Source organism: Mytilus galloprovincialis, chromosome 7, assembly GCF_965363235.1.
Source record: "Mytilus galloprovincialis chromosome 7, xbMytGall1.hap1.1, whole genome shotgun sequence".
Classification (NCBI taxonomy): domain Eukaryota; kingdom Metazoa; phylum Mollusca; class Bivalvia; order Mytilida; family Mytilidae; genus Mytilus; species Mytilus galloprovincialis.
Genome location: NC_134844.1, coordinates 61169117 through 61181659, shown reverse-complemented (window position 1 = coordinate 61181659; position 12543 = coordinate 61169117). Strand labels below are relative to the sequence as shown.

Here is a 12543-nt window from a genome sequence, read left to right as displayed (position 1 = left end):
GTGTTTCGTGAGGCAAAAGAGGACTTTGGTAACTCCGTGATACATGGTAGAGAGTTTGTTCTTTGTATTATTTGTATTCATCATACATTATGCTATCAATTAAACAATGTATTAGAGAATAAAACACCAGCAGTACAGTTTCTTCTCGGAAGAAACTTGACATCGAATTAGTTGTAGTAATTTCATAGAAAAATAACTCATAGGAATATTCAAAACGGACAGTCAATAATCAAAAGGCACATTCAAAAGCTGCAAAAGATAACATATTGACCAATGTTAAGATGTATTTGTTATTCTAAAAACAGTTACCCGTAAATGAAAATACTATATGACGTGTATGCCTAGCCTGTATTGATGCCTTTAAAAGGTGTTTTTCAAATAAATAAATAAAAATATATCAATAACAGAATAAACAACAAATACAATTTTTTTTCTAAATTGCAATAATAGTGTATTGACTTGATCATGTTGATCAATCAATGACATAAGGATTTGGCCCTACACGGGGAAAACCCTCGCATGTCTCTTTTTTCTAAGCCCCATCCTTACATCGTTGAAATGTCAAGTTAATACACTATTATTTATATATTAAAAGAACTTCAACACTTTTATGATAAATATGCAATGCAAATACATAGTAAATTATGATACGATTTGTTCAATAGAATTTTAAAGTTGTCGCTCTTTGTGTATACATAATTGGGTAATACTGTCTTTTAGGACGCTTCAAATGTAAGTAAAGGTAAAACTTTACCTCAATCAAAGAATAAGAAGTCTGTAATGCCACTTAATAAATACATCAGACATATCTGTAGTTTTACAGTGTATATATATATTCTGCTGACAGATTTACTGTAGTTTACACAGCTTGTGTTTCCAGTTAGTTTTCAAAGTTATAGACTCGTTCTGGCAAAATGTGATCAATATACATACTTAACTCAACCTGATTGCACAACATATTGTTAACAAGACCTGAACAACTGTCGTAATAACAATTAATACTCCTTGCTTGGTCTGGTAACATTGCATATACCTCGTTGAGCAAGTTTGCAGAATACATGACGCTATTTATTTAAAGAAACAAAACATATGCCTTGGTTTTAGTTTCTGAAAAAAAAAGAATGATTGTGTTCAAATGTTGCAAGACGTCATTATAAAATAACAGATGTATCCGAATTAAAAGCAAATTTATATTAGAAATACATAAGATACATGCTTTGTTTTGGACGCACCAAAGGTATAGGTAATAAAAAAAAAATGTGGCATGATTGTCAATATAATGAGTCGACTCTCCATCAGAGGTCCGAGACCACAATTATTTCGTAGTACATTTCTTTTAGAACATACATGAAAATTAAAAAAAACCCACTTGCGCTTTCTCAATGAAATTTTAACAGTGTGTTGTACTACTTTTGGGACAAATTATATCAAAATTATAGAAACCTTCATTGACTCTAACTCAATATATGGACAACTGTATGTTCAGGGCGTCTTGAAATCTTTTGACAGCTTCCGAAGTGCTTATTTGTAACATTTTTCAGCTGGACCAAATCACTACTTTCCTTTGAAATTCTGGACCCAAATTTTTTTACAGTGTAATTTCACTCCCTTACATGTACTTGAAATTTGAGGCATAAATCATGAACAAATAAATTTGAAAGGGAGTATAAAAAATATTGGCAAGTAAATCAGTATCAACACTAGGGACTATATTCGTGGACAACGAAAATCAAGGGACGACAATTGTGGTCTCGGACCTACTACCAAATTGATGTTCGTTTAAGGCATTAATATTTCCATCTAACTTAACAGTACTTGTATCATATTAAATGTAAATGAAAAGAAAAACACAAAAAACATAAGAAACTTTACTGTAAAAAGAAAAAGAAAAAACAGAAAGAAAAAAAAAGAAAGGTGGATTATACATTGTTTAAACTAAAATCCATAGAATGTTTTAATATTTTGTCAAAATGTAGTTCATAGCATGTCTTTGAACAAAATATTAATTAAAATGATGGGTCACGGTGCTTATTTTCACGCTACAGAATGTGCAAAATTGACAGATTTTGTATTTAGTATTCATGGAAACCACAATTTCTTGCCATTAACCCAAAACTACTGCATATAATTTTGAGGTAAAATATGTGAAGATAGCTCTAAAGTTGTGCTTTCAGATAAGAAAAAAAGAAATGGAGTCACGGGACTCGCTTTCTTGCTACATAAAAAAAAGGTAAATTCCTAACACATTTTATTGCATTATCTTCCCTGACGTTTGAGTTGCCTCTCCTTATGTGGCAAAGTTGAAAAAAAAATGATTTAAACAAAAGTATTCTCTTTTTGTCAAATATAAATATAATAAAACATGTCACTTTCTATTTTGAAATGAAAATTCTTACACATGATTTACCTCCTACTCTCAACATTTGCAAATTTTGATAAATATCTAGACCATCTACGAAGAAAATAGGATCAGATTTGAGAAAGTACACAACTTTGACGTTGGACAAATCATGTTAAGACCTGTCCAGTAAAATTAAAAAATACAAGAAAAGACTTTACATGTTTCTTAAATTTCACTTATCAACTTCCAGCTTTGACATATACCAAGATGACACGCCTCGGTTCAGAGAGCTAAATTTGTAAATGAGTATATCTCAACAGGCACATTAACTTTAATATCATATGGAATCAAATATATACCAGAACGTGAAGAAGTCACAATAGCATTTTGTGAGATTTTTACACATGCCCTTAACTTTGTAAAATCCCATCCATGGAAAATAAGAAAGATGTAAAATAAAACAGTCAAAAATAGAAAATGTACTATTAAATAGTTTCGGTCATATACATGATGATAATATAATGCTGTTCAACATCAAGCGGCAAAATAAATGTAAAAACAGGACAAGACCATGTAAATATACTAATTATTAACCCTGTCTTGAACTATACCCACACGCTTACCGGATGTTTTCGTGTTCATATAATCATATTTGACACCAGTACACTTAACCACAGTTTTCGCTGAAACATGTATCCTGAAGCATATAAACTAACATGTACAAACGAGGAAGATGAAGACTTCGTGATTTAAACCTTGAATCGATCCGTAAACAAACTTTTGGATCTACCTAATGCATTAAAAGCCTTACTTGTAACTATAAAATTGGACGGACAAGAGCCAGAATACAAATTCATACCAATTCTGACCAAGTTTTATTACAGCTTACTTGAGTCAAGTCTAAAGAATCCGCCGCGTCCGCCAGGAAACCTAAGCCGGGCCTGCATAAGGTAAACAAGCAGCCTTCTTCATGGTAACGCAACGCTCAGCGTTTCGGTGACTGGATAGATACACAAACAATTGTGATTCCAAATGCTCCAAACAGCAAACCACAAAGGCCAGCATAGACTACAACAATCAGACGGAATCCAGGGACACAATTGTTTGTAAATAAACTACACCAACTAAGTACAGAGGTAAACAAGTCGAAATTGTCATCAACATTGACACCCGTCCGTCTAACCCTTTACATCGCCTCATTTACTAGACTTCGAAAAAATGACGTTGCAAGATTAGTAGGATTGACCTTGATGACGACTCTGATCTACTTATCACACTGCATACGTCGCCCTTGAACCTAAAAAAGAAAGAGTCTTTAGTAGCTGCAAAACTATCATAACTACTTAACAACCGTACCAGCACTAACCCCGCAGTTGGAACAAAAAATAGCGAAAATACAAGGAGATTCAGCTCTGTTCCAATAAGTACGATAGTCCACACTATCTTTAAGGATCCTAGAATCCCATTCAACATTATCATCATTATCATCATCAGGAAAATATAAGATGGAACAGTATATAAGAAATATGAAAAGAATAGGAAGAAGAAATACCGTCAGACCTTCTTCTCCCGTGGCTAGGCTAAGGAATACAATCAACACCAGATAACGTTTCCGTTTGACAATAAGTGAACTTCTGATCAATGGAACATTTAAACCTTTGAAACATTCTTATAATAATTTAACGTAATTAATGATTTAATTCCAAAATCGACGTCGTTATATGTTGCAAGTTTGGTGTATGTTAGACCTAGGATAAACTTGGAAGCTAAACAACGTAAAGGAATATAAAACGTAAGAACTTTTATTCTTTTCTAAATGAACAATCAAGATATTTCCACGTCAAAGTAAAAAAAAACCTTTTGAAGAGATGGCACTTATTTAAGAAAAATGTAAATTTTAAAGAAAATGTGTCAGCTGAATTAAAATGTTTGATATCTGCCGTCTGTTCACAAGGAATGGTTTGAACAATAACAGTTAGACATATTTAAACTGGGATTTTAACAGTATCAGTTTAAGAGTTAAGCATACAAAATATGACTATAATTATAGATTAATTCTTATATTTTAGAAATAACATTAATAGTTAATAGTTTAAATACGCTAGTGTTTTGATTAAGAGTACATATTGTTAAAAGTCAAATATATAATGATATAACATTTTAACTACATGGAAATTAAGGTGTAATGTAACACCATACAACAACATTCCGAGGTAAAGCGGTATTAAAGAGAAAAAATCTTGTTTTTAAAACTACAAAAGTAACTTATACCTCTATTTTCAAAAATCCTTAGATGAACAATTTATTTCTCGATACATTAAGAAAAAAAAAAATAGAACTATAGTCTGTGTATCTTTGTTCTGTTATAGAACGTAGTGTTTTACATAAGTGAAGGTTGTAACCCTGAACAAATATCACTGACAATAGTATACCAAACAACCACAATTGTTTTAGTTGTCGTTATTTTATCATTTCACGCAACATTCTTTACATGTAAGAAGATGTTATCATATGATATGCATCAATATTCAGTGATATAAACAAAATAATTTTATAATCTAATTTTTAGGCCGAAACAAGAGGTCAAGATGGACTCTTTACCTGTCTTGTGCTTTTTTTCCGTTGTGGGCACATGACTAACGACCTGTGTTGATTCACCTTTTTACGCCAAGTGTGTCGAGCTTCACCAACACAAATTACATTCAATTCCAAAAAATGCATTGTCCGTTGAACAATCCAGAGGCTTAACCCATTTACAATAAATAGTTGTTCCTTTTAAGTTGCTAGGAAGATCAGAAGTTGCATATAATTTAGATTTGTTTAATATTTCTAGTAATGCTTTTCATAACAAAACATGCCTACTACTACCAATTACCTTACTCTCAGGATAAAATTCGAATATTATTGCCCACTCCATGCGTAAATTTTCAACAAATATATGGCTTCCATAAATTATTTTTTAATTAACTCCAGCAATATTATCATAAACACTGCACATACACAGTGAAATAAGATAGGATTTAGCACATACAATCATACATTTGAAGTATAATGAAGTATGATTTCATCCTATTGTGTATACAGTATACACAATAGGATGAAATCATACTTTATTAATACTTCAAATGTAAATTTAATGTATAACGTTACTTTAATCAAAGATTAAGAATCATGTAATGTCACTCGATAAACAAACATATATTTTTGTTATCATATATTTTGCTTACAGATTAATTTACTGTATATTACAGTTTGTGATTCCTGTTAGGTTACAGACGCGTTCTTTTAAATTGTGATTTATTCACATACTTAATTGAGCCTGATTCTTTATTCTATTATAAGCAAGACCAGGACCATTATCGAATTAACAATCAGTACTACTTGATTGGTTTTGTAATAGCGTGTATCCCGTTGTGCAAGTTTCCTGAACACATGACGCTGTCAACCTCAAGAAACCTCAGGATCGTTATCCTGTTGTGACAATGTTTTGATCATGTTTTAGTGATATTAGATTGTCAACGTTTTATATATATGTTCAACCTTCATCTTTGTTTGAAAATCATTCCTTGTAAAAAATTACATATTTAAGATAAAATTGCAATGGTTTAATGTGTAATGCGTCCTGGCATTGAATATGGTTGTCTGCAACAACAAATTTTCCATCATTTCAAAAGGAATACAAACCGGGTGGTATTGGAAGGCCTTATATTAAAAATATAATTTCTAGCTTCTACATTTTTATTCATACGATATACTTATATAGAATGCTGAAAAATAATATCAGATAATTATATAAATAAACCATCATATATTAGCGGTACTGTAACACAATGTTGATGATTTATTTTGTCGGAGAAAAGCTTTGCGCATGCTTCATTACGGAACGATGTAGTTAAATACTTGTAAGAGTCAAATATAATACTGGTCTTAAATCCTTACCCTTGATCCCTGTTTAACCCCTATACCTTCATAGCTCAATACAGATTAACTTATCAATTTTCTTAAATGATGTCGAATTAATTGAAACAGTATAGTTTTAGTGATGTATTTCAAAATAAAGACATTTAGAGAATTACAACGTCCACACATAGGTCAGTGTAAAGTCTGAAATTTGATGATAGTAAGTATTTTTAGGTCACTCGATAAACAGACATGTATTTATGTAATCTTACATTTTGCTTACATATTAATTTACTGCATATTACAGTTTGTTATTCCTGTTAGGTTACAGACTCGTTCTTATAAATTGTGATCTATTCACATACTAAATTGAGCCTGATTCTTTATTCTATTATAAGCAAGACCATGACCATTATCGAATTAACAATTAGTACTACTTGCTTGGTTTTGTAATAGCATGTATCCCTTTGTGCAAGTTTCCGGAACACATGACGCTATTAACCTCAAGGAACCTCAGTATCGTTGTCTTGATGTGACAATGTTTTGATCATGTTTTAGTGATATATGTTTGTCAACGTTTTGAAGATATTAAAAAAAAAATATGTATATATGCTCAACCTTCATCTTTGTTTAAAAATCATCCCTTGTAAAAATTTACATATTTGAGATAAAATTGCAATGGTTTAATGTGTAATGCTGCCTGGCATTGAATATGGTTGTCTGCAACAACACATTTTCCATCATTTCGAAAGGAATACAAATAGGGTGGTATTGGAAGGCCTTATATTAAAAATATAATTTCTAGCTTCTACATTTTTATTCATACGCTATACTTATACAGAATGCTGAAAAATAATATCAGATAATTATATAAATAAACCATCATATATTAGCGGTACTGTAACACAATGTTGATGAATTTTTTTGTCGGAGAAAAGCTTTGCGCATGCTTCATTATGGAACGATGTAGTTAAATACTTGTAAGAGTCAAATATAATACTGGTCTCAAATTCTTACCCTTGATCCCTGTTTAACCCCTATACCTTCATAGCTCAATACAGATTAACTTATCAGTTGTCTTAACTGATGTCGAATTAATTGAAACAGTATATTTTTAGTGATGTATTTCAAAATAAAAACCTTTAGAGAATTACAACGTCCACACATAGGTCAGTGTAAAGTCTGAAATTTGATGATAGTAAGGACCTAGATTTGCAGAAATATGAATTATGTCACATATCTAAGAAATGAACACAGATTTTAAATAGTTAACACTGTAAAACAAGACTTGAAAAGACATTTTATTTTGTCTTAAATTTCAAATATCAGCTTTCGACTTTTGACGTTTTTACTTTCAGCCAATCAATAGTTTTCAATATATCAAGATAACAATGCCTCGATTCACAAAGTTAAATCTGTAAATGAGTACATTTCAACAGGCACATTTATTTTAATATCAGATACCAAGAACATGGTGAAGACAAAAGCACATTTTGTGCTATTTATACATATTATCTTCCCTTTGTAAAATCCGATCGATGGAAGTCAAATAAGGTGTATTAAAAAATAGTAGAAAAACGAAGAAAAATACTATTCTTATAGTTACGATAAAGTAAATGAAGGTTATGGAGTGCTGATCTACGTCAAGCTGTGAATTATATTTATATTTAAGACGAGAACATGTAAATATTTAATGAATATTAACCCTGTATTGCACTAGACCCGCACGCTGACTGGATGTTAACATTTTCACAAGGTACTAGTTGGCAGGAAGAAAATGTATACGTAACATGCGATTTATACGATTATTTTATTATTACTTGTAGACATGCAAATCTAACTTGTCAATTAAATGTTATATTTTGATATAAAATCATATTTGACATTAGTACACCTATGACCACAGTTTCGCTAAAACATGTATCCCGAAGCATATAAACTATCTTGTACAGACAAGGAAGATGGAAAATTCGTGATTTTATCTTGAATCGATCAATTTTGTGGACACTCATTATGGATCTACCAAATGAATAAAAAGCTTTACTTGTTACCATGAAATGTGATGGAAAAGAGCACAAATGGACATTTGGGCAAGTTCTTACACAATTGCAGTACAGCTCACTGGGAACAAGGCTAAATAATCTGATACGTCCTCCATGATACCTGAGTCGTCCCAGCAAAAGAAAACAAGCAACCATCTTCCAGGTGACACAAACTTCCACCCAAAAACACAAATTAAAGGCTAGAGTAAACTATAGTAGTCAGTCAGAAACCAGGAACACAACTCACACCAACTAGGTACAGTCAGGAACCAGTCGAAATTGTCAACGACAAGGAGATTTTCATCCGTTAGTAAAATTCAAAAAAGGCATATCAGCCCTCAATTACTAGGATTGACTTTTGGGTTTTACATCGACGACTTTGACCTACTAAACAAACCACCGCATATGTTGACCTCAAACCAAATTCGAAAGAGAGAGACTTAAGATGCTGCAAAACTATCACCAAGGCTAACCACTCCGTACCAGCAATAAAAACACAATCGGTGCAAAATGAAAAGGAACAATTTAGGCAGGTCCAGCTCTGCTCCGATATGTACGATAGTCAGCTATATATAAAAGGATAGATTGACCCTAAAAACCCAATCATCATCATCACCAGGAAGATGAAAAAGAACGTGAGAAGTAAGAAAGATATAGAAAGAAGACATGTCTTCCTCTCTTTGTTAGTAGGAAAAGGAATACATTGATCACAATAATCCATACTTTTCAAGACCGGAAAGACCATCATACCATACCGTGTCCGTGTAAAAATTTGTGAACTTTCGAACAATGGAACATTTGGACCTTGGAATCATTTTTCAAATTATTTTACGTTATCAATGATTTTTTTAATGCATTGCAAGTTTGGTACTTATTAGACCTAGAATAAACTTGGAGTTCGGGCTCAAACAACGCAAAGGAATACATAACGTAAGAACTTTCATCTTTTTCTGAATGAATAATCGAGATATTTTAACGTTAACTTAAATAAAAGAAATAGCTTTTCGGAAACTATTTTAAGAACAGTTGTAAATATAAAGGGGAGTGTGGCTGTTAAATTAAAAAGCATAACATTTACCGCTTCTTCACAAGAGATGGTCAGAATATTAACACCGGGAAACGCGTATTTTCTTTTTTTTTTTTAATTCACATAAGAATCTATGTATTAAAAATTCCTCACTATTCCTAAAAAATATGAACTTTGCTCCGAATATGTCTTTTACATTTGCCACTGATATTGCGGAAGAATCCAATTAATCGAACTAAAGTCTGTGTATCCTTGTTGTATCATTAGAACCTAGTGTTTTACACATGTGAAGGTTGTTGTTTTGAACAAAGATCACTGACTATAGTATACCAAATAACCACAACTGTTTAAGTTGTCGTTTTTTTTGTCATTTCACGAAATATTTTATGAATAGGGAGAAAAGTGAAGTTATGATCTTTTACAAAACATTTTATTCAAAAAGTGCTTTATACATGTTATATAAACTTTTAATGCTGTCATTTTAATTGAAGGTTTCTTGTTTTAAATCTCTATTCATTTGACATATGTTAAGTAATCAAGATTTTGTTGTGAATTTTTTCTACAACTCAGTGAAAAATACAGCCTGATATTTATTGATGAATGTCAATGGGTTTCTAGAAATATTTTTATCTCAGGGGCAACATTCATGTGAGGCAAAATGCGTGATTTTTTTTTGGAAAAAAAGGGATAGTTGAATATAAAGTTGTAGCTTTTTTAACGAGTGATTATACTAATTTTGCTAATTATCTAATTATAACAGTTAATACATTCAATTTATGGGAAAGACATACTACACTTACATAAATCGATGTTAATATTTAAAAGTTTGAAGAACTTGAGACAGGTTAAGTATATCTTTGTTAATATAATCTAAAGACAGCTTCGAAGCGAGGTCTGATGCATCATATAAAAAAGTCATACAAGGATCATAAGTCATGTCCTAAGATATAACAGGCTAGGTGTTAGGACAGCTAAGTGAAACTAGCCAATGTATTATGAAACAAATATGTAAATATTTATAATTATTTAAAAGAAATTTATTTATATTTTATGCATTACAAGAAATATTAGTTTTTTTTTTATCACAGTAAATTATGTACAGCTGTCTTCGATCGTACGACTGTAACCTTATTTAATGACGGAGATAAACATTCAACATGGTATACATGTTATACTACTAGCATTGCTATATGAAGGATAACAATATTAAATGAATGGCTATTATTTATTTTGAATTTATTGAACTATTAAATTAACTTTTGACTCTTCACGTTGAATAATCCGCGAAGCGGCTTATATAAAAATGTGAAGAGTCAAAAAATAATTTTATGGTTCATTAAATTCAAAATAAATTATTGCCATTCATTATAAACAAATGTCTAGCAAAACTAAGGCTCAAAGAACTTATTATTTTATTTATACATGTATTAACAATAACAACGTACACACATGTTGGCGTATGAATATACAACGTCAGAGTGGGCATGTCGCCATAAAAATTGACAACATTGAAAATAAAAGTAATACTTTTAACCAATCAGAAGACAGTAAATACACCAAATTCATTTATTTATCATTATTTATGATACAAATGTGTAGAACTCAAAGTTGATCATCATATTTAAATTCAGCTTGAATTACCTCTATTTATAAGGCCTTCAATAACAGCAAAAAATCTGGAGTGTCTAGTTCCTTTGTGCACTGTACTGAGCATGTACTTCGAGACATGAATACCATGATCAAAGCAATCAGAAATAGCTTTAAAAAAATAAACGTACATATTTGTAAATAAAAACTTTAAATGTCATACGCATAGTTAAGTAAGATACATTATTTTTCTTTTTCATTTATTTGAAAAGTTTGCAATTGATTCGTGTATTTATACTCTTAAACCGAGATTATAAAGGTTGGTATGTAGTAGCCGAAAACAGAGCTTCATCTTCATCTGATTTTTTCTGTAATTTCATTTATTTGGTCTCAGAATTAAGGTGGACCATTGGTATACATGTATCTTTTTTTGGAAATCTCTACTTCTAACTATATTGCTCTCGTTCCGAACTTTCATGTTCTCAATAATTAAAAGTCGAACGATAAACTTTCCACCTAGTGGGATATATATATATATATATATTTGTCTCGAAAAAAATCATCTATGGAGCAACATTTCCTGGATACTTGAATATGAAATTACACGATTTATTGAGCATACCCCCCCCCCCCCAAAAAAAAAAATACACGACAAAAATCATTAATAATCAAGAAAAAAGCTACCAAACATGTTGACTAATCCTTTAAAATCTTACCTGGTAATGTTTAGCCATCCTTCTTACTCTGTTGCTCTCTTTCCAAATTTTGATATTCACATGTAATATTTAGCGGCAAATAATTTATTAACCAATCACTTCCTTGTATTTTTTTTTTAAATACATGAAAAATGAATCCTGTTATTGATTGATGCATCCTGTTATTGGTTGATACATTTTTTTATTCTCTATTTCAAAGGCCTTCAATAACAAAAAAAGCTTCTGCCATTTCTTGTCTCTGTATGATCTGTGCTTTATATGCACTTATATATAGGAATATATAATCAAAACTATCAGATATAGCTGTAAAAAAAAAGTCTGTAAAATATATATGTAAATAAAACAATTTTACGTCATATGCTATATACATGTGAATAGGTCAGTAATATTTTTTTTTTATTAAGACCACTTTTAAATGGTTCGTAAATTTTTATCTTCAAACCGTAAACATATGAGTGTGATGATGTAAATTTTTCTTTATTCACCGTTGACTTTTCTGAAAATTCTCTATTTGCCTTTGAATTTTGGTGGATTATTAGTTTTTCTGTTTACATGTAGAATTTGCCTAATCTTAATCAGAATGTAGATGTTTACTTGTATTTGAAAAATATATTGTGGTCGCCAAGCTAGAAAGAAGTGAAAAATGGCTTATTTTGCATAGATTGTTCATTAAAGAACACGATCTTTGTGATTTCAAAAAAATCTATGATATATAATTTTGAAATGAAATATGAGAAGATAGGTTTAAGAAGAATCTAAACGTAAAACAAAATGGTGTCACTGACCTTGTTTTCTTGCTACAAGTTAAAATTGAAACTTTCTCTATCATTTTGTTATCAATTAATAAAAAAAATTGAGTGATCTCCCTTTAAATGTCTCAGTTGAACAAACACAAATGTTTGATATTTGACGAATAAGCCTGAATGAAAC

General features: G+C 30.9%; 1 long non-coding RNA gene across 4 annotated transcripts in view; it reads right to left on the bottom strand.

The window, feature by feature from the left end:
- Positions 1-520: 520 nt before the first annotated feature.
- Positions 521-12543, bottom strand: part of LOC143083415 (uncharacterized) — a 31516-nt gene continuing 19493 nt past the window's right edge. For 2 of the 4 annotated variants that reach the window (XR_012980694.1, XR_012980693.1), the window contains 3 exons: positions 11614-11916; positions 10952-11068; positions 3002-3638 (listed from right to left, as the gene is read on the bottom strand). This is a non-coding gene — a long non-coding RNA (uncharacterized LOC143083415). Of the gene's footprint in view, positions 1108-3001; positions 3639-4874; positions 5125-10951; positions 11069-11613; positions 11917-12543 lie in introns of those variants that run through there. The other 2 variants (XR_012980696.1, XR_012980695.1) reach the window with 2 other exon arrangements.